Genomic DNA, 25,659 nt, shown 5'->3' with positions numbered 1-25,659 from the left:
AGTGGGGCGGCCCTGACTTGGTGTTATTGAAAAAGAGATTGTACAAACTATATAGGGCAGCAGGAGATTTGGTTCAGGCCCGGTGTTCCTTCAGCTCTGAACAATCCATCACAAAAGGCAATAAGGAGATAAATGTCTTTCTTCAAGAATCCTTCCTTCTGTGTTAATTCATAAACCTTTGCTGTGAAAGCTCATTAACATACAAAAGACAGGCTTAGACCCAGCCCATTCCTGCCTTGGCACTCCAGGATGGACTGAGGATTTAGCTACGCAAACCCATTTCTGCTAAGAGGACGCTATACGTATTCTTGTGCAGAATCACAGTGGGCCACAGCATGACTGTCTTTCCCAGTCACGTTTTGGTGTTAAAAAGCATCATGTTGACACTCAAAATAGAGTCCCTGTGGTGGCACCTTAAAAGTCTCATCACCCTTTTTCATTCAGCCCAATTTCCAAGTACAGTGATTTCCACAAATTCCTTCTTTATACATTTGGTATCTTATTTGTAATAAAAAGTACTTGTTTCATTATTAACAAAATAATGCTCCTTTTTGTACTCGCAAAGCCTTAGCCGTGTTAAAAAGAAAGGGGCTCCTGTCTCCCACTGATGTGATACTTTGTTTAACACAGGTTGTGAAGAATTAGAATTCTGCATGCCATGGTGAATTTTCTAATTCTAATAATGTTACAAAAATGAGGTCACAAAAATGTCCCATTTTACGCCAGCTCACTCGTATGGGGAATTATAGTATTGATCCCAAAGATTTTTCAGAGACTTTTGTTATAATAATAACAGTTGTCTGAGTCGAATGTAAAAATATGGCTTGCTTAAATTAATGACATTTTAAATATCTATGTAAATAAGTCTATATATGTCTTCATATATACACACACACACATATATGTATATATATGTCTAAATATATAGTCTCTCAAATTTGTTGGCAGATTTTTTTTTCCTATTTATTTAAGGTGCTTTATAACTGTATGCCAAACCATTAGCTTTATGCATTTACATCTCATTTGCAATAACCCTATAACATGGGTTCAAGAGTTACCCGCTTTTTACTGAGAGGAACTGAGACTTAAAGAAGTTAAACACCCTGCCCGAGGTCTCTCAGTGAATCAATAGGAGCCCAATGGCATCTGATTTAAAAGCTGTCCTCTTGATCAGTGCACCTGGTAACAGTCTCTCACTGCACAATTAACACTTTTTAAAAAATTGATCCTAGTGCACTTAAAATTGAATTGCAAAAGTGTTTTATGTTCCTTCAGAAGCACAGAGTCTAAGTAAATACTCCAACAATTTCATAGAAACAGAAATTTAAATGGATTACCCTGTTCTTACTGAAAGTTTAGGTTTTATTTTGTTACCTTTTTTGCTTTACATTTTCTACCTTTTTGTTTTACATCAAATGCAGCGATTGGTTGTTCATATGTGTTTACACAAGGTTATGCTAAAGTAATAATGGGTAACAAAAAATTCCAACTTCCTAATAGCCTAAATGCCCATTAATAGATATTGATAAATGAATTACGATATATTCACAAATTAGAATCCTATACATCAGTGGAAATAAAGGACCCAGACCTAAATATGTCAACTTAGATAAATCTCAAAAGTTTTAAATAAAGTGAGTTGCAGGGATGCTTGGGTGACTCAACGGTTGAGCGTCTGCCTTTGGCTCAGGGTGTGATCCCTGGGTCCCAGGATCGAGTCCCGCATCGGGCTCCCCACAGGGAGCCTGCTTCTCCCTCTGTCTGTGTCTCTGCCTGTGTCTCTGTGTCTCTCATGAATAAATAAATAACATCTTAAAAAAAAAAGTGAGTTGCAGATCAGAGACAGTAAAATGTTATTTAAATAAAGCATAAAATATGCAAAACGAAGCTATATATTATTCACAGATCTCATAAATATGTAGTAACAGAATACTTGTCATTCCTGGATAAGGAGAAAAGTGTATGAAATTACTCAAGCAGTTAATTAATTAATGCTATTAATTAATTGGTAATTAATTAATTGGCACTATGAATTATAACCTGTGGTGAGGCCTTAAAAGACCACAATTAATTAACTATTAACTAGCAAGTTTTATAAATCTAAGATTTGACAGTGTCAGGTGACACACACATACACACACACACAACTACATCTTCATTATGCAAGTGTATTTTTCCACGTGTTTGAAATATTTTATAATAAATATATTAAAATAACAAGATCAGAAAACCTTATTCAGCAGGCCAGAGAAGGAGGGGAACCTATCAAATCATACAGGACTAGCTCTGTCAGACATTTCAGTTTGCACAAGTACGAGTTCAAAAAATTTCTCCCTTTGGGTTGCAACATGTGTGGTCCCACTGAGAAAAAATAAAATTAAACATAAATAATATTTTAAAAAGGCATCAAAAATGGCAATAGATTATCTCACTTATATTCATTTATTATAATCACTGGAACTAGTTTGTTCCTGAGTAACCCAGACCAAAGAGATGACGCTGGAGAGAGTAGAGAACTTCCTGGAACTTTACATAATCACGGTGGGTGGCACATTCATCCAGTCTTCTACTCACTCAACAAACATTTATTGGATATCTACAATATATAAGCTAGTGTGCTTGATGTTCTGAGAGTACAGTTGACTTTTTGCTCCTAAGGAGTTATAATACTTTAAAGGGATAAGTCACAGTAAAAAAAAAAAAAAAAAAAAAATTGTCTCTAATGCATGTTGAAATGTGACATGTGTTCAACAAATAAATGATGAATGGGGAAGTGGGAACCAGCACGAAGTTTGTAACTAACTCATAACGTGACGGAGCCTCCTATGTGTCTTTCAAAAAAGTGTTACCTATTTATTTTCTATCTTGCTTTGTTTTTGTTTTTTATTTGTTTTATTGTTGAACCCAGTTCCCCTCACTACTGAATTTCTTACTCAAGGGCAAGGATTTTGTTGTTTTCTTAGTAATACTTCATATCCACAATAAAATCTATTTGACAATCCTTATATAATTCAGGCAAACCTCAGCAGGTATGGACTTCTCACCAGAGTGGTGTGGAGCTTGCCCAGTGCCATACAATTGATTGTTGTTCTTTGCCATTGTTATGTACTACAAAGTCACTGCAAATACCAAATTACAGAACATAGATCCATTGCTCCTAGGGAAATAGCTGGAAGTTATTCACATAGTTATAAATTATAATCTCAATTACAAATTAAACAGTTATAAATGATTCACATAGTTGCAAATTATAATCTTAAACCCTAAAAACAATTCATCCTCCTAGACTATTTTCTCTATTTCACAAAAGAGAAAACAAGGTACAAAAGTGCTAAGTGACTTGTCTGAGGCAAGCCCACTAACAGATGCCAGAGTTGGGATTCAAAGCCCGTCCAACTAGCCCCAGAGCTCCGGCTTCTTCACTGCACAGCTCCACCTCTCCCATTTCTGTCCTCTGTCCTTCTCTATAGGAGAGCGGAAACAAGGAAGCAGGGTATCTCCTTGAATAATCTCAGCTGAAAAAAATGCTCGTAGGTCAACCCAAAGTTTTTACTCTTCCCGTATCTATCTGTGAATGACTGCAGAAGCACTTGGGTATGGACTTTGGGGTTACAAATAAATTTTAATAAATAAGCAAATTTGAAAATACAGATCAAGGAATAATGAAGATTGGCTGTATTATCCAAAAGTAAGTAATATTTTATACCTACGGGGCTATGACTCATTTTGAGGTCAGAATATATCAACCTGCCCCAGTGCTTAATCATAATCAGTGGTTTGAAGAATTGGTTTTACTACTAATAATTTAATAATTATTGCATTTACTAATAACTGGTTTCAGTGGACTGCAGTGTTCTCAATGGCCAAGACCACCCATGTAACTGGAATGTGCTTACGTGACCAGCTCACTATAAGAGAATCTGAGCATCAGCAGACGTGGGGATTCCTATACCACGATGTTTCACATGCCTACCAGAAGTGACTTGGAGACAAAGACTATCCTGTGTGACTTGCAGTAACAAAACAAAGAAGCCTGGTCTGAGATGTCCAGAACCCATTCAATGGATATCCTTCTCCTGTTGTTGCTCTCTCGTACTGTTCCCTGTAACCAAGCTTTCTAAGGAGTATAAAATATTTGAGTCCCAGGAGTCCTTTCTGTACCTGAACACTTAAAGGAACCAATGTATAATTAAGGGGTATTAGTAAGTACTTAAAAATAGAATGAATAAACAAATGCAACAGAAAATGCTGTTAAGACTTTAGAAGACAGGTCTACTTCTAGTTAACGGATTAGCAAAGAGATTTGAACATGGATGGTCTTGGAAGAGATCCCAGTCAGAGGGTAAATTCTAGAAATATGGAAAGGATATGGAGTGGATACTGTAGTGCTCGATCTCCATGGGAAGAGCTCACATTCCAATGACTGGTCCACACCAGTGTAAGGCCTGGCTTTCTTGTCCCAAAGCAGACCAACTCTTCCGAGGGGCCACCCTGGGAAAGGGTGCAGAGGGAGGCACTGACTGTGATTCCCTCCCTCCCTCCCAGTGGCATGTCCCAATAAACTTCCTGCGGGTAAACCTCCATCTCAGAGTCTTTTTTCCTCTGCCCTGGGAAACCCCGACCTACAACAGAAAGGAAAGACACAGCAATGTTTGAGGAGGGCATGGTTTAGTTTGGCCAGAAGTCAGAGTAAATGAGGTTCAGTAAATGAGACTGAAAAGGCAGGTTACAGCCAAATCAAGCAAGCCCTTTATTAAAAAGCTAGAGTTTGGATTTTATTCACAGGATGATAAAAAGCCATTAAATATTCCTAACAGGGGAAGAATATTATCAAATTTATTCACAAGAAAATTAAGCTGGCAATGCTGTGGAGCAGAGATCTCCAAAGCACTGTGCCCATACCTTAACCACAAGATGACCAGATGAGAGAAGGAAAGTAAATCCTGAGCTACGTATCATAATTTTTTTACATAAAGCTTAAAGATAAAGAAATGAAGCTTTGCCAATGTGAATATATGGTTTAAATACCAGCATCTCCGCGTGGTTGTGTGATGCCTATAGCACTTGAGATGTTCTTGGGAAGGTGTACAGTCTATAACATGGTGGGTTGGCCAACGGAGACAATTTTGTTGTTATTGTTTCTTTCCAACCGTATGGTGATTTATACTAGAGTTAACATCACTGGTAACATCACTGGATAAGTAGATTTATATGTTTTTCATCATGTTGAAACTAAAGTAACTGTCACAGAAAGGACTGCTGAACTAAATGCCTCTCAAAAGATAAATTTTTGCTAAAGGAAATACTAGTGACACAATCATAAGAACAAGAAACAAGCAGACATGAAACTTCTCCAACTTCTAATACAAGCTCTTCAGCTACGTTGCAAGACCCAACACCACAGCTATCTAATCACATGCAAAAACAACAAAGATTTTCAAAACATCAAGAAAACAATTTGAAATACAGAGTTATATGCATTTCATGAACTGTGAACTGTGCCCTTAGAATCTCTACGTCTTGGGATATTAATGAATGATGGAATGAAGGCATCAAGATTCAAAAGATACTAAAAAATACTGATTTTATTTTTCTCATCCTTTAATGTCTATTTGGAGTATGATTTACAATCTGATAGAGATATTTATGTAGGATTTGCATGTAGATATTTTATACTTTTTTGGTTTGGTTATTATAAACCTAGGATTGTATAATCACAACAAAAATGTGGGGACCATTACCTTAGTGAACTAAATGGTGAGAAAGAAACCAGAAACAATTTTATTACCATGTTCAACTTAAAATATAGGCGAATACACTACATTTATGTAAAAATAACAGCAAATTAACATTATCATCACCAACTATTTGCCAAGCCCTGTCCAAACCACTTCACATGTCTCATTTAGTTCCCACCACCAATTTACAAGCCATGTACTGTTATTTGAGAAGAGGAAAATGATAATTTAAGTGGTTACATAACTTTCCTGAAGCCTCAAAGCTAGGGAAAGGCAGACGCAAGAAACAAGCTGAGGACTGCCTAACTCCAAAGAACATCCCTAAAGTTTTATGAAACATGACATTTTGCTTTGCTCCCTGATGAGACCAACTCAATTAAGTCATATGTTCAGTTTTAGCATTTGAGGAAAGTGAAACACACAGGACACTAACAAGAGGAAAATAAAAAGGCTGTTGATCAGCCTGCTGGGGTTAATTAATAAGCACAATTTAGAGCATCTCCAAGTATTTTGGTATTGAGACTTCTTCCAGCAACATTCCATAACGTAGGCCAGAGTGAAAATGAAAAAAGTTAGGATTGGCGATAAACAAGTCAAGAATGTTAGAGCTTCAAGGAGCAAAGGTTATGAGAAGTGGTAATTCCATTGTTGAATAGATAAACTGCATCGAGGTAGAAAGGTAAGTCATACCGGAAGGGTACAAGGAGAAAAAGTAAGAAACAGAACCAAGGATTTATGAAGGTTTACTCTGAGATGGGAACATCAAACTTCAAGGGACGCCAGAGGCCATGTCATGGCCCTACCACCATGTAGCTATTGAGAACCACTGTGGCGACAAGCTTATTCTTTCATAATCACCATTAATTAATAACTTGATTAATAGCTACCACCAACTGAGCACAGACTGAGGCCAGCCTGTGAGCTAACTGCATCATCTCATTTAATTGTCTCTAAATACCATGAAGTAGAGATCATTACCATCTCTTTGTAACAGATAATTAAATGGAAGATCAGGAACACAAAGCCACTGAAACATTTTTCAATAAAACAAGGCCACAGTTTTATGAACCTAGTGAGTTCTCACAAATAGAAGGAGATAAGGCTTAAGAATTAATGGACTCTAAAGATAAAACCTGCCCCCTTCTCAATTTTTTTTTCCAGAGCATCCTTTTCAGAAAAAAGAAGAAGAAGAAGAAGAAGAAGGAGGAGGAGGAGGAGGAGGAGGAGGAGGAGGAGGGTAGGTTGGCTTCAGTCGATTCCCAAACTTAACATCCTCTCCTCCAAAGAAAATATAAGCAGTTCTATTTGTTTTTTTTTTCTCCTTAAGCTACTTCCACTGTAAATGAATCTCTCCAGTGATGTAAGAAAATAACAGAGAGAATACATTATCAAGGAGAAAAGGCAAACTAAAATTTGACAGTAACAGAAGAAAAAATTTTACCAATAAAATATTTTCAAGAGTAGCAAGGAAAAAACGAGGAGTATGTTGCCAAGGTTACACCCTTAGCCAACTATCTCGGTGCAAACACAAGACTACTGGAAGGCAGCTCACAGCACCGGGAGCAGCAGCCAGTGAACTGAGAGCCCAACTTGTTCACCAAGATCTTCCTCCCTAGAAAGTGTTCGCTTGGACAATGTTTGCCTGGAGGAACCCTAGTTAGCCTCCCCTGAAGCTTGGCTCAAATATCAGTACTTCCCTCCCAGATCCTTCCAGCCACAAAAACACTCCCTTCTCTCAACTCTCAAAGCACCTATTATCTTCTCGTAACTGAATCTGTAGTACTTTCGATCACAGTAATTTATAACATAGCTCTCCTCCTCATTCTCTTACGTTGTTCAGGGGTAGCCGTTGGCGAGGCCCACGTACACAAGATGGGCACAGTGCTGATTCTCATGGAGACTGAAGTTCAATGGGGGGGATGCAGTTTATTGAAATCTGTCACACAAATAACTATTGTCATAAATACTTCGCCAAGAAGGATGGATAATGCAGGGTTCTCCAAAGAAGATTTTTTTTAAGGTTTATTCATTTATTTGAGAGAAGGAGAGAGAAAGAGAGAGAGGAGGGACAGAGGGAGAAAAAAGGAGGGGCAGGAAGAGGAAAGAGAATCCCAAAAAGAAGATTTTTTTTTAAGATTTATTCATTTATTTGAGAGAAGGAGAGAGAGAGAGGAGAGAAAAGAGAGGAGAGAAAAGAGAAGGGACAGGAAAAGGAAAGAGAATCCCAAGCAGACTCCCCGCTGAGCACAGAGCCCCACGCAGGGCTCAGATCCCATGACCCCAAATTCATGACCCTGAAATCATGACCCAAGCGGAAACCAAGAGCCAAACATCTAACCGACTGAGCCACCACGTGCGCTTCTGAGGGGAGATGTAATGAGTCTGGACCAGGGTGGATGATCTTCCTAAAAAGCAGTTCTGAAGGACGAGTAAGAGTTAGCAGGTGAAAATCAGGGGACGGACGGGGGAAAGAGAAAGCCCAAAATGCTGTGAAGGGTGGGGCTTTTCAAGAACAAAGAGTGAAGACTTTGAGGGCAGGGTAGGGCGTCATGCTGGAGAGGAGCTGACCGTTCAAGAATTTCCGGGCCATTTCAGGAATATAAGATCCTATCCCCAGTATGATTAGAAGAATTATAATCATGATAATGCCATAAATAGGTTGTCCTTAGTCTTCGAGAATAACCCATTCATTTATTACATTATTTTTTATCAATTAACCCTACCCTCAGCTGTTATCCATCTGTAACGTCTGATCCCTGTAAAGGCATTACCTTAATTAGAGTTATAGCAAGAGACGGTAAGACGGAGAAGAGGTAGAAACAAATTAGAGTATAATAGAAATTCCTCAACGTGCAAGGGCGTACATGGATGGCCATGCAGACTGGTAGCTAATTCCACTGCTGTCTGGCAAAAAAAAAAAAAAAAAAAAAAAATGGGATTCTGAGATGCCGTAGTTTTCCTGACACCACAAAGAAAGAGATATCAAAGTGATAATGTTTCCTTCTGCATTCACATCTGAGTATTTCTGCTATGGCCATCATTACAACTAATGGCTGAATATCGGAGACCAGACCTTCTTTTTTTTTGCCCTAGAGGTGGCTGAAACAAACCATCTAACATTGAACTGTATAAAATGACTTTTACTTCCTGTATACTTTGAATTCACACTCAGAATCTCTAAGTATTAAATCTAAAATCTAACTTAATAGTCCTGACTTCCAAGCAAACAACAAGGTGAAAGGGTAAGAGGGACAGGAATTCATAAGTTCATAAGACAGGATGTTAAAAAAAAAAAAAAAGTGTGAGCAACAGTTTTAATGTATATGTAAAATACTGCAGGACATATTTTTAAAACCAATTGGCGACCCTGTGATCCTTTAGAAGAAAATGAATAATCACTCAAGAGCTCAGGGAAGACAGCAAGGTAGGGCTGATTACTTCCCTTGATATTAAATTGATGCTTTTGTCTGAAAGGGGCCACTTTTGGGTCACAAGTCATTGCTTCCAGAAGCAACTTAATTATGGCTGCCACCAGCTTTACGGAGAAGAGAGAACAATCTAAGAGCAGTGCTACATTCTCAAGTCGCTATCTAAGCTTATTTTTGTTTCTAGTGAGTTGCTGTGCCTGGGAAGAGTAGAGAATTGCCATTCCTGGTGCCCTGCTTAATTAAAGTCCTCTTTAAAAAAAGCCCTTGTTGCCAGAGAATAGCTACAACTTTGGCAGAGGCAGTGCTAAGTTTCTCGGTGTGGCCCTGTGCCAGGCTGTGTCAATCTTGACCTCTTGGAGGATGATTAGCAGAGAAGGGGTAGTTAAACCTTTGTGCCCATTCAGTCCCAGGCTTCTGCTGGAATTGGCAAACACTATAGTGACTATTGTTTAAGGAATAACTGTCTACTAGGAACTGGACTAAGACCACCAACTCCTTTCACATAAGGCACCAAACAATGATAATGGCTTCCTGTCACTCCTGACCCGGCTTAGAGCTTGACCAGTGCCCCAAAGGGGGAAAAAAACATTACACTTGCAATATTCTTCAGACGTCCACGTCTTTTCTTTTCCCTTCATATTACAGTTCTATTAGTACTAGTAATCACAGAATCCCCAAAAATGCTCTATTCACGGACCATGAGCAGCATGGCGATAAATAAATATTTGCAAGAATTTAACATACATGTGGAACGTTAAGTTGCTCAATGAATTCACCATTTAAATAAAATTGACTAGGGAGCTCAGAATTATAAAGCATTAAAAAAAAAAAAAATGAGAAAAGGGTTCGAATAATGGCCCAAACACCAAACTTCATTGTAGTTTAAGACTCACTGTCTATGTTCTAAGTGTTTGTAAATGTTTGACTAATTTTTTCTCCCTCCAAAGTTCCTTGAGCGATCACATTTTCTTCATGGCAGAAAATAACTCTAATGCACGTTTTGGTCAATTACAACCAGAAATAACCCTATTGTACTTGTACGCCTTAATAAAATAATTTATCAAAATCTCTTTAAAAACCTATAAATAAAAATCGCTACAAAGTCTCAATTATCATTTGTCTCTGATTAAAATTCAATCTTTAAATATATTCCTTTCTACTTTTGGAATTTTGCATATGTTGTTCAAAAGAACAACTGACTGATGTTAAGGGAAAAAAAGGCAAAAATGAAGAGACCAAGGATGAAGCAAGAGGTTACATATTTAGTTGTTAACGTCCAAAGCCCTAGAGCCCATCTCTTCACCCACTTAACAAATATTTATTGGTTACCAGTTATGTGCCAGGTACGGCTTTGAAACACAAGACAAAAACCTTGCAGTCATGGAAGTCACACAGACTACTACTACTGTGCTGTTTCAGTGTGCAAACTTTTTTACCTCTGTATCCTCAACAACTGCTCAGAGGTTATTACTGAAGACCGCGGGTCTGAATAATGGGAAATTTTTATATCAATACTCATGATAACATATGCATTAGGATACCTGGCATAGTTAAAGATGTAAGGAACCCAGTGATTGTTTTTTTACCCATAAAAAAAAAATGATAGATAACACTATCACTTTGTGTAAAGTTTTAGACAACTAAGTAATACAGATTTAAATCACAAATGACAGATGCACCGACTTGAAGCATAATGGTTACTGAAGTGAACCTTGTAGAGCTATGGTTAACTATTAAATGGCTCGAGTACCGTTTTTAGGTGTGAATATTGTGACAACTATTAGTCAATGCCCTATGCCATCATCACTATTTTCTTGGTGAATTCTATCCTAAGAGGAGTGGGTATCTTACGGGAAAATCTTATCTCAGTGAAAATTCCAGGTTAGTTTTTTTTTTTTTTTATCAAAACAATATTCATTGATTTCATGGGTGACCTTGCTGATTTTCCAAGCACAGTGAGTGCCCCCATATGACAGTATGAAAGTAGTCACCAAACTATTAAAAAAAAAAAAAAAGGCAGCAAGAATTTTCAATTCACCATGAAATGTTACAATTAACCTCTTTTTTTCTATGACTCAACTTTCACTGGGTGCTTCCAGGAAGAAAAAAGTACTGTTACATTTAAGTGATGACAAACATCTGTATAAAAGAATAAGTTAGTACATCAATGGGATGTTTGTTTCAAAAAAAGGAAGTTGTTGAGGCACATATATAAAACCTTCATATCACTGCCTGACATCTCCGTTCTTTTCAGAATATGACTATGTCATTTAGATACAGACAAAATATAAGAAAATCACACTCTAAGAAGATATCTGCCCAATATTCTATCTGCTTCCTGACTTCTGTCCTACTTCTCCCCACTGGCGCTACCAAATAAACAAATAAGCAGGCAAACAAATGCCGGCTTACTTTCTAAATTATGTCAAAAATTAAGCAGAATTACAGGTGCAGGTAAATTGATAGAGAAACCGAAGCACCACGACAGCACACCCAAAGGGACGGCATGGGCTCCTGGGGTAGCTCTAGGTGCAGGCGTACCTGCAGTCAGAGAAGACCACAGACAAAGAAAAGCCTACTGTGTGACCTATCACAAGGGAACCAGGATCATCAGGATCATGTACAAAAAGTGTGACTGGGTACACAGGTAAAATACTTAAATGCTACAGACACCAGAAAAAAGTGAAAAAGTATATATGCTTCAATTCCAGGAGTCAAACCCAACCAAGCTCATCAACTTAAAGGCAGGTCCTAAGATGTCAACTGCACTTAGTAGGTCTAGTCAGTCTCAGGCGGGAACTTTATTTCCTGGGACGGATCACTGTGGTTTTTGATTTTACATCTGTAGCAATAACTTAACTTGCTTTTGTTCCAAAATGAATTTCATGCTCAACTTGTTTTTCTTGATTAAACTTCCTTTAGGAGCCCCTAATATGTGTATTATTAAAACTCATTAGTCCCATTGACGCTTGCCTGTGGTTCTTTTTGGCTACATATTCATATATTGAAGTGTTCTGTTGCTATATATAGGAAGAAAATTAAATAATAAATATGAGGACTTGAACGTTTTATGAGTGTCAGGATGAGAGACTGCCTGCAAGGCCCATAAGGTTTCACACAAAAGAGGCATTACTGCTAAAGCTAACATGCTGACACATCTCTGATCTATAAAGTCTGCAGTAATGGCAGCAGTAAAGCGTGTTGCCATTGACTAGAATTTCTCTTACATGCAACGGAAATAGGCACAGAAGAGATTATATTGACTGTTATAAAACGAATTCATATAAAATCCCCCAAAAGTTTAATGTCTAATAATTTCAAATCCCTGAAGTGATTTACTAGTTTTCTCTGACTTCACTTAAGCTTGGAGTTAGTAATCTTTCTGTCTCACACAGGTTTGCTACCAAATAGGTGGGGTTCTTTTTTTTTTTTTTTTTTTGATGGGGGGGGTGGGAAGAGCAGAATTTTAAAGGTAAAAATACTTCATATCCTTTCATAGCAACATAGTGATGTTCAACATCATTAACGTGATTCCATTAATAACAAAGCCAAGAGAATCAAGTATGTTACTGTTGAGGAATCACTCTTCTTACAAACGGTTGAGAATGGTAGCTACATCAAAATATTTTAAATTATCTTTTTAAAAGGTATTAAAAAAATAAAAAAAAATAAAAAAATAAAAAATAATAAAAGGTATTAAAAAGGACATTCTAGATTCATCATGAATGTTCACTATTTTTTTTTAATTTTCTGGGCCTCACAAATTTAAGATATTAAAAAATTGAAATTTTAAATTAACCAAAACTTTTGTTTTATTTTGACATTTCTCAAGAAAGCAAAAGAGATGGAAAATCTACGGTTTTGGATGCCATGTGTTAAATTTCAATAATTCATGTAAAACTCTTGCCCTTTTCATTTTACTTTCAATTAAGAGGCTTTTCAAAAAAAAATGAATTAATGTAGAATAGTATGTAACTAACTGTATTTAATCGTTTCAAAATCATAGAAAGAAGCCGCAGGAAATACCTTCACTCCTACTGAATGTTAGGTGAGTTAGAACACATGGAAGGCTTTTGAGGGGCAGGTGCAGCTGTCAAACAAAGCTCCAATGAATGCAACATCAGTTTTTCTATAGTCATGAGCTTTGGGGAACCCAGTGCTATTTCTTGTCACATACCTCAGGAACTGGGTTTGTAATTTTCTGGGGGAATTGAGAGCTTCCATCCCTTCATCCAAAACTACGACATGTTATGTTACTCTGAATCAAAAGTGGAAAAGCTGATCAAGACCATCCTGCTTTAATCATCTTAACCAAAAATATGTGTTTGGATAAGATAGAGGAAGATGTAATGAATTTTCTAAGTGAATGCTCAAGTTTTTCAGGAGTTCATAGAGTGATCTGCTCTCTTGGTAGAGAGGATTTCTATAACTGGGTACCTTGGTTTTGTTTATTGGCTACAGTCTGAAAAAATTCTGTGGTGTGTAATTTTACTTTTATCTCCATCATTATTGACCTTCCAAAGTGGATCTACTACCTACAAAGTCACCAGAGTTCTGTGCAGGAACCGCTTACAGAAACCAAAGAGTAAGACAAAGTTTCCCCTTTTCTTTTTCCACTGGTGAAAGAGAATAGAAAGTATTGATGATTCCTGACCGAGAAAAATAGCACTCAGCGGGGACAAGGACACTTTAAGCGGAGTCTTCTGCTTAGCACTATGGCGAATGTCATGACCACCAGCTCAATGGTTGTGAAATATCCGAATTAACTTTTAAAAGTACCTTCTTTCTCGTGTTTCATATTCTCCATCTACCTTTGTACCAACGTTATATTCTCTACTAGCCCAGAAGGAACAACTCCAGCTCACCTCCCATTCATCTTCATTAAATATTTACTGTCATCATTTAATGTTGTTATTTACCAGCTAACATTTTTTTTTATTACTTCAAACTTTGAAAAAAAAGATGTTCACTATCATTGAACTGTGGGGCTAAGATCAGTGGCTAGAATGTACCAATACACAGACCATCCATTCTTCTAGCTCACCCTGCACATGAACCACGTGACTTAGAGCTGCGTAAAAGAAAGGCAAATCTAGCCTCTCAGATTTCTCCCTGAAACTAACAGTTGGGCTTATAAAAAGTAGTTTTCTATTTTTTGTGGCCTTTAGACAAGCTTACACAAAATCTGAAAAAAAAAAAAAAAAAGGAAATACTTAATTTCTGCACCATAGAATTTTTGGGAGAAAAGTTTTCTATTTTGCTATTTCCTCTTAAAAAGAAAAAAAAAAGGAATGACACTGTGCTTGTTTCAGAACTCAGATTTAGGAAACACATACATACACGAAACCGGGAAGAAAGTTTGGCAAGGCTCCCCTTTTAATATACCAGGATGTCTGATGCATTTGGAATTGCTGAAATAAGTAGGGGGATGATGAGTGCTTCAGATGACACTGAAGAGTGGCCTTTCATGAATTCACACATAATGGGGAGGCTTCAATGTTAAGGCCATAAAAGTATCTCCATTCATATCCTAATCTGTAAACAGAAACCCCTGAAAAGATATTTGATGCTTTTCTTTAAGAGATAAAATTGGATTTAAAAAAAAAATCACTATTTTCTATCTTAACAATTATCTAGGTCCATTTTATTCTAAGGGATCTTGATGTCTGAAGCTTTAGGATCTAACGAATTGGCCTTAAATGGGAAGAGCCAACTAAAATTATAATGCTGAGGTGTCAGAAGGTACTAAGGGGTGGTGGGGGGGGGGAGTAATTCATTAATAGATAGTTAGATACCTACTTAGATAATAGATATTTAGCCTATCTAGGTACACATTCCAAACCCATCAGTCCATCTGTGACTGCTCCTGCTCGGAACCCCTGTGGGTCCCCAAACCGGTTCACAAGAACAGGCTTTTTTTTTCCGGATTGCGGAGCAACTTTTAGTTTCCTAAGTCCGTGAACACCACTCATTTGAGGGCCTCATTGTAATCCTATGCGCTGACATTGATTTTCCCCCTGCCAATAGGGAGGAGGGCCTAAAAAAAAAAAAAAAAAAATAAGAGAATAAAAAAATAAAAAAAATAAAAAAAAAAAAAAAAAAGGAGGCAGGGAGAGAGGGAGGCAGGGGTTGGAACGGCCTGCACGGGAGGCGCGCAGAGGTCTGCGAGGGCGCGCGGCGCGGGGTGGGGCGAGAGGCCGGGGCGGGGGCGGGGGCGGGGGCGCAGCGCGGGGCGGGGGACCCGGGGCGGGGGCGGGGGCGGGGGCGGCCGGGCTCCTCCAACTCCCACAAAGTTCCCCGGCGCCGGGTTACGCCGAAGTCTTGCAAGTGGATCCCGAGCCCCGCGCGGCCGGCCGTGCACCTCGGCGTCCCCCCGGGGCAGGGGCCCTGCAGCGCAGCAGCGGGCGGGGAGGGGGAGGGGGAGGGGGAGGGGAGGGGAGGAGGGGGCGGAGGGGAGGGGAGGGGGGCGGAGGGGGAGGGGAGCCAGGGAACGCGGAAGCGGCCAGTGTCCCCGCCGCCGAGCATCCGCGGCCGCCCCGGGGGGAGCGCAGCCCGCACAGGCGGCTCCGCGGGCATCGCCGCTCGGTCCCCGGGAAGTGCCGCCCGCGGGAAAGCGCGGGGCCCGGGCTCGGCCGCCGGAGGTCTCGGGTGCAAAGTTGAGGTCCGCCGCCGAGCCGGGGCCGGGAGCTCCGACCGCCTGCACCCGCCCGCACCCCGCCCGCACCCCGCGACCCTCCTGCACCGCGCCCGCACCCCGCGACCCCCGCCCGCACCCCGTCTGCACCCCGCGACCCCCAGCACCCCTCCTGCACCCCGCCTGCACCCCGCGACCCCCAGCACCCCGCCTGCGCCCCCCTGCACCCCGCGACCGCCAGCCCCCAGCCTGCACCCCGCCCGCACCCCGCGACCCCCACGACCCCCCGACTTACCCTCCCGGAGCGAGCCGCGCAGGCCCCCTGGTCCTCCCTTAGTGCCCCTCCGGCCCTTCAAGGAGACACTTCCTCCTTCCACTTCGCCGTCAAATTCAGGCTCGATCGGTCCAAGTATTTATCCGCTTCTAGACGCTTTTTCTGCTTTTTTTCCCCCTTTTTTTTTTTTTTCTTTTTCTCTCTTTTTTTTTTTTTTTTGGATCTTGAGCCCTGGGGATTCTTGTAGCAGAATTCAAGACGCTTCCTTTTTCAATTTATTTTTCTTCTTTAAGCAGCCGCAATCCCAGTTTTTGCAAAACCACCACCACCACCACCACCCCCCCACACCTCCTTTTTTTTTTTTTTTTTTTTTTTTTTTTTTTTTTAATTCACCCACGGACACTTCCAAAACGTGTCGATTGATCCTTTTTTTCTCCCCAGATGAAACCACGATCCAGGATTCTCGGGACCCAGAGCCACCACCTCCATGCAAATCCGACCAGCAGGCAAGAAAATACAAATGATCAAACAACGTTACTTCTTTCGGCTGCAATCAGATAATCCTACTAATCCAATAGATTTATCTCGATGGGAAATTGACCTCGAAAACGAATCCCTGGCGCCGATGTCCAGGGAAGCGGTTTCGTGGCCCCGTTCGGGTGACCGGGAGAACTGTGGCTGCTTTCTTCCTTCTTCTTTTTTTTTAAAAAAAATCTTTTTGGATTCTGGGTGCACTGCTCGCAAAAAATGCCGAGGACCCTGCTTTTCCCCTAATAGAGGTTTCTACTCCAAATCGGTGCAGGATGAAAAATGGTACAAAGGTACCCCTAGTGGCCAGAGAGGATATTGCAGGGAATCTCACTTTTCTTTTTTTTTTTTCTTTTTTCTTTTCTTTTTTTTTTTTTTTTTTTTTTTTTTGAATCCCCTCTCCTCACCTTTCCCCCCTCCCCCTGTAGATAACTGGCTGCTCCAGGAGTTAGAGAAGAAGAACGGAGATGAACATGAATAGTATATGACCACTTGAAAACATCGTCTGATCTTTCTCCTTTGTTTTACTTTAAAGACTGAATCTTCTGTGCTTCTGTCTCCCCAGTCAGTATTCCATATTTTTTTTTCCCAGCAGAATTTTCCCCAATGGCATTTAGTAGCTAAAATGCCAATTTGGAGCAGCTAGTGATTTCAAAGCAAATGCACTTGTTTCCTGAATAACTACAGATACTCGGAGAAACCCTATTCTTCCTGAGATACGCTGCTTTCAGAAAAAAAAAAAAAAAAAGCCTAATGTTTTGTTTTCTTTAAGGTTATAGGATTATGGATACATATTTAAAAAAAAAAATCCCTTCTCATTTCAGACTTTTGATATTCATTCAGCAGAGCAGACATGGCTACTGTGAGCCTGTGGTCAGAAAGCAAGACCCCAGGGGTCATTGCATAGTCCTCAATGCTGCTTATCTGAACCCTTTGCAATTCGATCATCTCAAGATTCCGACTAGCATTTTTGAAAGGTTTTAGAGAAAAAGCCAATGCAATGAATTTCAAGATTCCACTTTGGTAAGCAGTACTTCACAAACTTGACTGTGCTTACCAGAAACCAGGGAATCTTTCAGATGAGGATTCTGGTCTGGTAGGAAGAGAAGGGATGGGATTCAGCATTTCTAGCAAGCTCTCTGACCACACCCTGATTATTAGGACTTAGTCAACTTGGGAAGTTGAATTCACTTCCATGAGTGGGTGCAATGGCCGCAAGGACTCCACCATCTTTTTTCTTTAGAGGGCTTAATAATCAAGACTTCTCAGTGTATTGAACTGTTAAGGAGTGAAGAGACCTTCCTCCTATTACTGGTTTTGTTATTAATGGACTATGTGACTTTGAGCAGTCACTTTTTGACCCACGGCCAATTTATCTATTAAAACTGAAGAGTAAACCAAAATAAATGAACAAACGTACCTGGTCCTGGATGGGAGACTCAATGTTGTAAATTAATTTATAAAATTAATGTAATTATTATTAAAAGCCCACTATAATTTTTCATGGAACTTGAAAAGTTAATCTTAAAATGTGTTTGTGGGAGCAAAGGGTCAAACCTGTCAACATAATTTTATATACAATACAATTAAGAGCAAGATATGAACAACTTCCATATTAACTATTAAGACAATAGAAAATGACAGTAACTGAGGGCAATGTAGCTTTGGTTCAGGGATAGAAATTTAGTTCAATGGAATAGAATAGGGGGCTCAGAAATATATCCCTGAATTTATGGAAACTTGATAAAGAACAGGTGGCATTACAGAGCAGTGAGGAAAAATTAATTATTCAGACGATAGATTAAGCATATGAAAAAAGTATAATTCACACCTAAATATGTATTTAAGGATACTGAGCAAAACTTAAAAACCTCATAGAGATACAAAGCTTTGTGATTTGGGGTAGACAGGAATAGAAGGTTTTACTAAACATTAAAATAATAAAAATTAAATCTATAAAGGAAAAATTTTAATTTTGATATATTAAAATTAAGAATTTTTGTGCATCAAAAAAGTCAAGGCATAAACCGACAGAAAATATTTGCTTTGCATATAACCAAAGAGGGATTAGTATCCAAGTACATAAAGCTTTCTTACAAGTCTATAGACAAAAAAAAAAAAATAGGAAAATATGTGCCAAGATGAATAGTCAATTAGCATAAGAGAATTCTCAACGTCCAATAAGCATCTGAAAAAGATATCTTAGTTACTAGAAAAATACAACCTAAAACGATGAGATACCATATCACAGGTATGAAACTGGCAAAAATCTGTAAGTCCAGCAATAAGAAAGAATGATGAGAATGTGAAGAAACCATGGAAAGCATATTAGAACAATTTCAGAGAGCAGTTTCGAGATAGCTGATGATTCTCATTTCTTAAAATCTAATGTCTCTACTCCTATGTCCTTCTCTTCACATGTACAAAAAATATCCATTACAGAATTACTTGAAAGAGGAAAAAAAAAGAAAAGGAAGAAAAAATATAAACACCTTTGGATAAATAAGTGGACAAGTACTTTTTGGAATAGTCATACTGTGATACTAGAAGCAATAAAAAGAAAAATGAATGCACTATAGCTACTTGAGCTAGCATGAATGCATCTCAAAAGTGCAATGCGAAGCAGCAACCATAAAAGTAGGTTGCAGAAAGATACCTGTGGGATGATACCATTTATGTAGCAAGTTTTAAAACATGCAAAAATAATTACATATATTTTGAGCATATGTATATGTGGCAAAAGCACATAAACATCCATGATAACGATGAACCTGAAATTCCGGGTAGAGGTTATCTCTGAGAATTATGGAGGTTAATGACATTGGGATGACATTCCGCTTGAGCTGAATCTTCAGTGCTTTATTTCTCAGACTGAATCTTGAGTCCACAAGTGTTTATAATATTACATATGAATTGTGTGTCTGGACTATTTCATTAAAATGAACTATTTAAACTAGATGACTTTCATGAACCCGTTACAGTATCCGAAAAATTTCTAATTAGAATACATATATGTAGAAGTGAAAGGAAATAGTATGGAAGTCTGAAATATCATAATGTGCTTTCTTTTAAAAGTATGTGGTACCTTTTATTTCTAAGAAGTAGAAAGGGATCAATGCTTATTTACTTCCATAATAGGTATGAAAATTTTCAGGGAGCAGACGAAAACCACCACCTAAATGAGAAAAGTGTGGTTGAAATAGGGGGAAAATGTAATCCTCAACTAACTCTTTCTTGTATCTTCCTTTGATCTCACATAGCGTAACCAGGTCTCTGAAACTGTAAAATAGGTAATGAACTGATCATGTTCAGTTCTGACTGGTTAACTGGAAACCATCAAAGCCAGGGTAGCCCTAAGCCAGCCAAACTACAATACAAAAGAGAATTCCTCCAGAATATTTGAAATATATACCTAAATTCAAATAGGGAGGTTTTGTTGATATGAAATATAAGAACTAGAAATTTCATTTCAAAATCATTAAACAGTATTTTTCATAATTCATTCAAAATTGGAGAAGATATCAAATATTAAGAAAAAATATTTTAGAGCCCAGTATCAGAAGTAAAATGAGTTGGGTTAGCAGTTAATACCCCTCAACTCACATTGGACTCAAGAAAGATGCCTGGACACATCATCAATCAATTTTCAGAACAGCATTCCTAGGCAATAGCCAAAGCAGCTTTGTAATAGACACAGAGAAGGGGCAATTTAATGTCCTTCAGTGATAGAATAAACAAGGGGGAAGAAGCAAATTTAATATTTCCAAAATTTGGAGAGGTTGACATATTCTTTCAGCAACCACTTATTGAATACCTCCTACTTGCCCGGCGTAGTGCAAAGCATTTCACAAGACAGTTTTTTTTTTTTTTTTTTTCACAAAACAGGTAACATTAAAACAAATCACCACCACAAACCCTTCGTTAGCTATTGATAATTCATTTGTTCACTGGAAATGGTTAGTAGATATTTTGAATGAATCCTTCACCACCTATGTTGACAATGAGATACTGGACACTAATATAATACTGAAGGTGCATTTTCAGTGTGCTTAAGTCAAACTGATGTGACAGGTTAAAGTAGTCAATGAAGGAAGAAGAGCAAAACAAGAGGCAAGAGGATGAGAAGGTAAAGGAAAGGAAGAAGACTGAGCATAAAAATACGAATCAAACTCATTTCTCTCCCTGGTGATTTACTTTACAGACAAGACAGAAACTTACTCAATCTGTGTATCCCCCAGAGTAAAAATGATTAGTGAATGAATGCCTTAATAGATCAACGTGTGAAGCTAGTTGATTGCAATCTCTATATTGGAAACAAATGCATTCTCTATATTGGAAAGGCTTGCTAATATAATATCTCTTCAGAAAATGAAATTAAGAGAGGAGGGAAGTAAAAAATTACTATGACTAACAATAATGGGAAATAAAGGCCAAGACTGGGCAAATTTGAGTGCCAGTTGGAATACGGGATTCCAATTTGATTCTGACACTAAAATTTCAGCTCTGCTGAAACCTATGGTGGAATTACACATCCTATTTTGGTTTCTGCACTTTACACAAACAAATGAAAAATGATTGATTAATACCAAATGGATCTTGTAAAGAAATGGCATAGTTCTACTAAAAAACAGATGAGAATGCATTTAATTGTTGCTTTTAATACAGAAGTCATTATGAAAAGAAGGTTATGATGGGTTTTTTTGATAATTGATATAACAGCACATCTTTCGTGACCAGGTCAAATCAATTAAGTTCTGCCTGTAGTAAACATTTTAAGATGTTATGAAAGACTGGTGGTCTATGTCTGAAAAGAAGTAACATAAAATACTGTAAAACAGATTTTCTAAAACAAGTCTTGGGAAAATATATTCTTCTACCATCTTCAGAACTCCCCTGATGTACCCTCATTTTAAGTGCTCAAGACTTGAATCTAAATGAATGGCAACTGGGAATTATGAAAAGCATAAAAATAAAAAGTATTGCAACATCACAGGCCTAACTACTGCAAAGGTAGCTGTTTATAAAGAGGTTCTCTCTACAGGGAAGAATCTGCTCAGACAATCCTGCTTAATTAGAAAAGACTACTTAAAACACTTGACTGATACTGAATATTTCAGGTATGTATCGGGAGAACACACCTGCTTGCATGCTAAATTTACCAGATGCATTTTTATATTTCATGGTTTGAAGACCTGTAATGGAAACCAAGGAAGTAATGATCAAGACTAGATATTTTGGGATGAGACTGTCACCTAGAGAAATGGGGCTTCATGAAGATTATTCTGAGATTCCAAAACATATTTTCATAGTTCAGGGGTCAAAGTCAGAAATAATCTAGATTTTTGAAACAAATTTAAATCATTTTGAACTCTTAAAAATTTCTGAATTTTAGTGCTATTATACTAATAATTAAGAATCTGTTCTGTTTCTTTTCTGAAGAAACACTTTTTTTTACATCTATGTATTTAATCGGTACAGTTATTCCTTACATGAAAATATGTACGTTTCCAGGTTCAAAGAGTTTAGCTGTTAATAGATTACTACATTATTATTTTACACAATATTTTATTTTAGAACACAGATTCTTATATATTTGTGAAATCAAATAATATTTATACTGACCCTCTAATAAATTCATAGCAGACTCTCTATTATAGCTGTTTTTTTTTATTATAGCTGTTTTTAATTCCATCGTACCATGATTGATTTTAATACATTTAAGAGTAGCCTACAATTAGTTAAATTATATAAAATCATAATATTTTGTTAGTACTGAATAAATAAAACCAGAAAACCATCCTATTGTACAGCATCAAGATTTATTTTATAATACTAGTTTATCTGAATCAATATTGCCAGTATTAGTAAAGTTTACTATGAACTGACTTAATTATGGAAAAGTCACATGAAAATTAATGATCTGTAGTTCAATCTAGAAAAAGGAAGACTTCTGTTACATTCTAATACAGTGTCATTTCATTGACTTCACATACATGGGTTGGGTACTCTTCGTTCTCTGCATAGGATTTTATGCTAATTACACAATTAAAAGTAAACACTAGCCTGAATTTTCATTATTGTTCAATTAGTTATTTAATGAGCATCATCTACCTATCCCAAAATATTTAGTTTCATATTTCCTAAAATATTAAGTAAAGAAGACCTTTAAATTACATCTTCAAAAAGAATGGATCTCTCTCTTCTCTCAATCTTCTCTCTCTCTCTCTCTCTCTCCTTATATGTACATGTGTTTGCTTCTCTTTCTCTTTGACTCTCTCCGTCTCTGAGAATCTCTGAACACACAAGTCCACCTCTTTAATTTTTTATCATTTACATCAAACTAGAAATTATATACAAATGTTTCAAAATGATAAATTTTCCTAAAATCACTTGTATTTGGTTTTAGAGCTTGCTTTTTGATTGTACATGAATAAAAATTATTTCTGATGACCTAGAAACAAAAAAATAGAACAAAGTAATCATATAAGAATGATATATTTAAAAAGAAAGGTCAAACTGTATTATCCTCAATGCATAAGAAGTTGTTCAACCTTCCAGCCATCCATTCTCAAATTCATGACTCTCAGCCTAAGCACTGTGGCTTTTCCGCTAAAGATTTCCCAAATCTTCCCTAGATTTAAGTAGGTTATTCAGAGAAAACAATGTTTAAAAAGTTCAAATAAAGATTTGTTATGTCACAAAGTTGATACATTTCGGACAGATGGTTTACACATCAGCAGAAAATTTGTAAGATCAAAGGAAAGTATAATTCTTGACTATCTGTAGTATATTAAATCTAACAGTTCACATCCTCATCATTTTACAAATCTGATAAAGGATACAGGAAAAATCTTACGGCTGAAATTAGTTTTACCAGGACTCAAACTAATCATTAGAGTACATTTGAACTGTGGCCCAAAGAACTGCAGTTTTATAGTCTTTGTATAAACTCCACAGATCTCCTTTTTTTGTATATTTTTTATTGGAGTTCGATTTGTCAACATACAGTATAACACCCAGTGCTCATCCTGTCAAGTGCCCCCTTCAGTGCCCATCACCCCAACCCCCCACCCACCTCCTCTTCCACTACCCCTTGCTCATTTCCCAGAGTTAGGAGTCTCTCATATTTTGTCACCCTCTCTGATTTTTCCCACTCATTTTCTCTCCTTTCCCCTAAAATACCTTTCACTGTTTTCTATATTCCCTGTATGAGTGAAACCATATGATTGTCCTTCTCAATTGACTTACTTCACTCAGCATAATACCCTCCAGTTCCATCCACATTGAAGCAAATGGTGGGTATTTGTCGTTTCTAATGGCTGAGGAATATTCCAATGTATACATAGACCACATCTTCTTTATCCATCATCTTTCGATGGACACCGAGGCTCCTTCCACAGTTTGGCTATTGTGGCCATTGCTGCTAGAAACATTGGGGTGCAGGTGTCCCAGCATTTCACTGCATCTGTATCTTTGGGGTAAATCCCCAGCAGTGCAATTGCTGGGTCGTGGGGCAGATATTTTTAACTCTTTGAGGAACCTCCACACAATTTTCCAGAGTGGCTGCACCAGTTCACATTCCCACCAACAGGGCAAGAGGGTTCCCCTTTCTCCACATCCTCTCCAACATCTGTTGTTTCCTGTCTTGTTAATTTTCCCCATTCTCACTGGTGTGAGGTGGGATCTCATCGTGGTTTTGATTTGTATTTCCCTGATGGCCAGTGATGCGGAGCATTTCCTCATGTGCATGTTGGCCATGTCTATGTCTTCCTCTGTGAGATTTCTGTTCATCTCTCTTGCTCTTTTCATGATTGGATTGTTTGTTTCTTTGATGTTGAGTTTGATAAGCTCTTTATAGATCTTGGATATTAGCCCTTTATCTGATCTGTCATTTGCAGATATCTTCTCCCATTCTGTAGGTTGTCTTTTAGTTTTGTTGACTGTTTCTTTTGCTGTGCAGAAGCTTTTTATCTTGATGAAGTCCCAATAGTTCATTTTTGCTTTTGTTTCCCTTGCCTTCATAGATGTATCTTGCAAGAAGTTACTGTGGCCAAGTTCAGGAAGGGTGTTGTCTGTGTTCTCTAAGATTTTGATGGATTCTTATCTCCCATTTAGATCTTTCATCCATTTTGAGTTTATCTTTGTGTCTGGTGTAAGAGAATGGTCTAGTCTCATTCTTCTGCACGTGGCTGTCCAATTACAGATTTCCTTTTGCTAAATAGGAAAAAAAAAAGCTAAGAAAGCAAATAACTAAAGTAGCCAAGGCCACACCGAGGTCAGTGGCACTGCTAGATGAGAAACCACTGTACCATGCCACTTTAGACTTGGTTTTTTTTTGGTTGGTTGTTGGTATTAAAGTGTCATTATCCTTAAAGTATTTGATGACAACCAAATTTCAAAATTTTCAGTTAACAAACAAACAAACAAACAAAAGCACAGCATTTAATAGACTTAATATAATTAGCAAAATAATGGCCCTCCAAAGATGTCCACATCCTAATCCCTGGAATCTATGGATATGTTACCTTACATGACAAGAATGACTTTGCAAGTATGATGAAGGATCTTGAAGTGGGCCCAATGTAATCACAAGGTGCCCTATAAAAGGAAGACAGAAGATTCAGAATTAGAGAAATAGATGTGATAAGCAGAAATCAGGGGCAGATAGAGAGAAAGAGATTTGAGGATGCAATAGTCCTGGCTTAGAAGATGGAGGAAGGGGTCATAAACCAAGAAATGCAGGTGGCCTCTAGAAGTTGGAAAGGTAAGGAATGAATTCTCCTCTAGAGCTTCCACAAGGAATGCAGCCTTTGCCAATCCACTTTAGACTTCTGACTTCCTGAACCACAATTTAACAAATTTGTATTGTCTTAAGCCACAAAGCTGTGGTGATTTGTTACAGCAGCAAAAGTAAGCTAATGCACTTAGTTAAAAATATTAAAACTAGTCTAGGAAAAATCAATTCTCTCCAATAAAAACATAATATGTGCTACATATGCAATTTTAGATTTTCTAGTACACACTTTAAAGAAAGGTGAAATGAAATTTGCTAATATA

The 25,659-nt window shown here is 38.0% G+C and overlaps 1 protein-coding gene across 6 annotated transcripts in view; it reads right to left on the bottom strand.

The window, feature by feature from the left end:
• NLGN1 (neuroligin 1) overlaps positions 1–25,659 on the bottom strand; it is an 816,283-nt gene that overhangs the window by 643,925 nt on the left and 146,699 nt on the right. For 5 of the 6 annotated variants that reach the window (XM_038583930.1, XM_038583929.1, XM_038583932.1 and 2 more), the window contains exon 1: positions 16,096–16,893. The exons of the other annotated variant lie outside the window; for it this stretch is intronic. The gene's annotated coding sequence lies outside the window, so the exon portion shown is untranslated. Of the gene's footprint in view, positions 1–16,095; positions 16,894–25,659 lie in introns of those variants that run through there. 6 annotated transcript variants of the gene reach the window in all.

The sequence above is a fragment of the Canis lupus genome, chromosome 34 (genome assembly GCF_011100685.1).
Source record: "Canis lupus familiaris isolate Mischka breed German Shepherd chromosome 34, alternate assembly UU_Cfam_GSD_1.0, whole genome shotgun sequence".
Taxonomy (NCBI): Eukaryota; Metazoa; Chordata; class Mammalia; order Carnivora; family Canidae; genus Canis; species Canis lupus.
The sequence above is the reverse complement of the archived record's forward strand: the minus strand, read 5'-3'. Positions and strand labels throughout refer to the sequence as shown.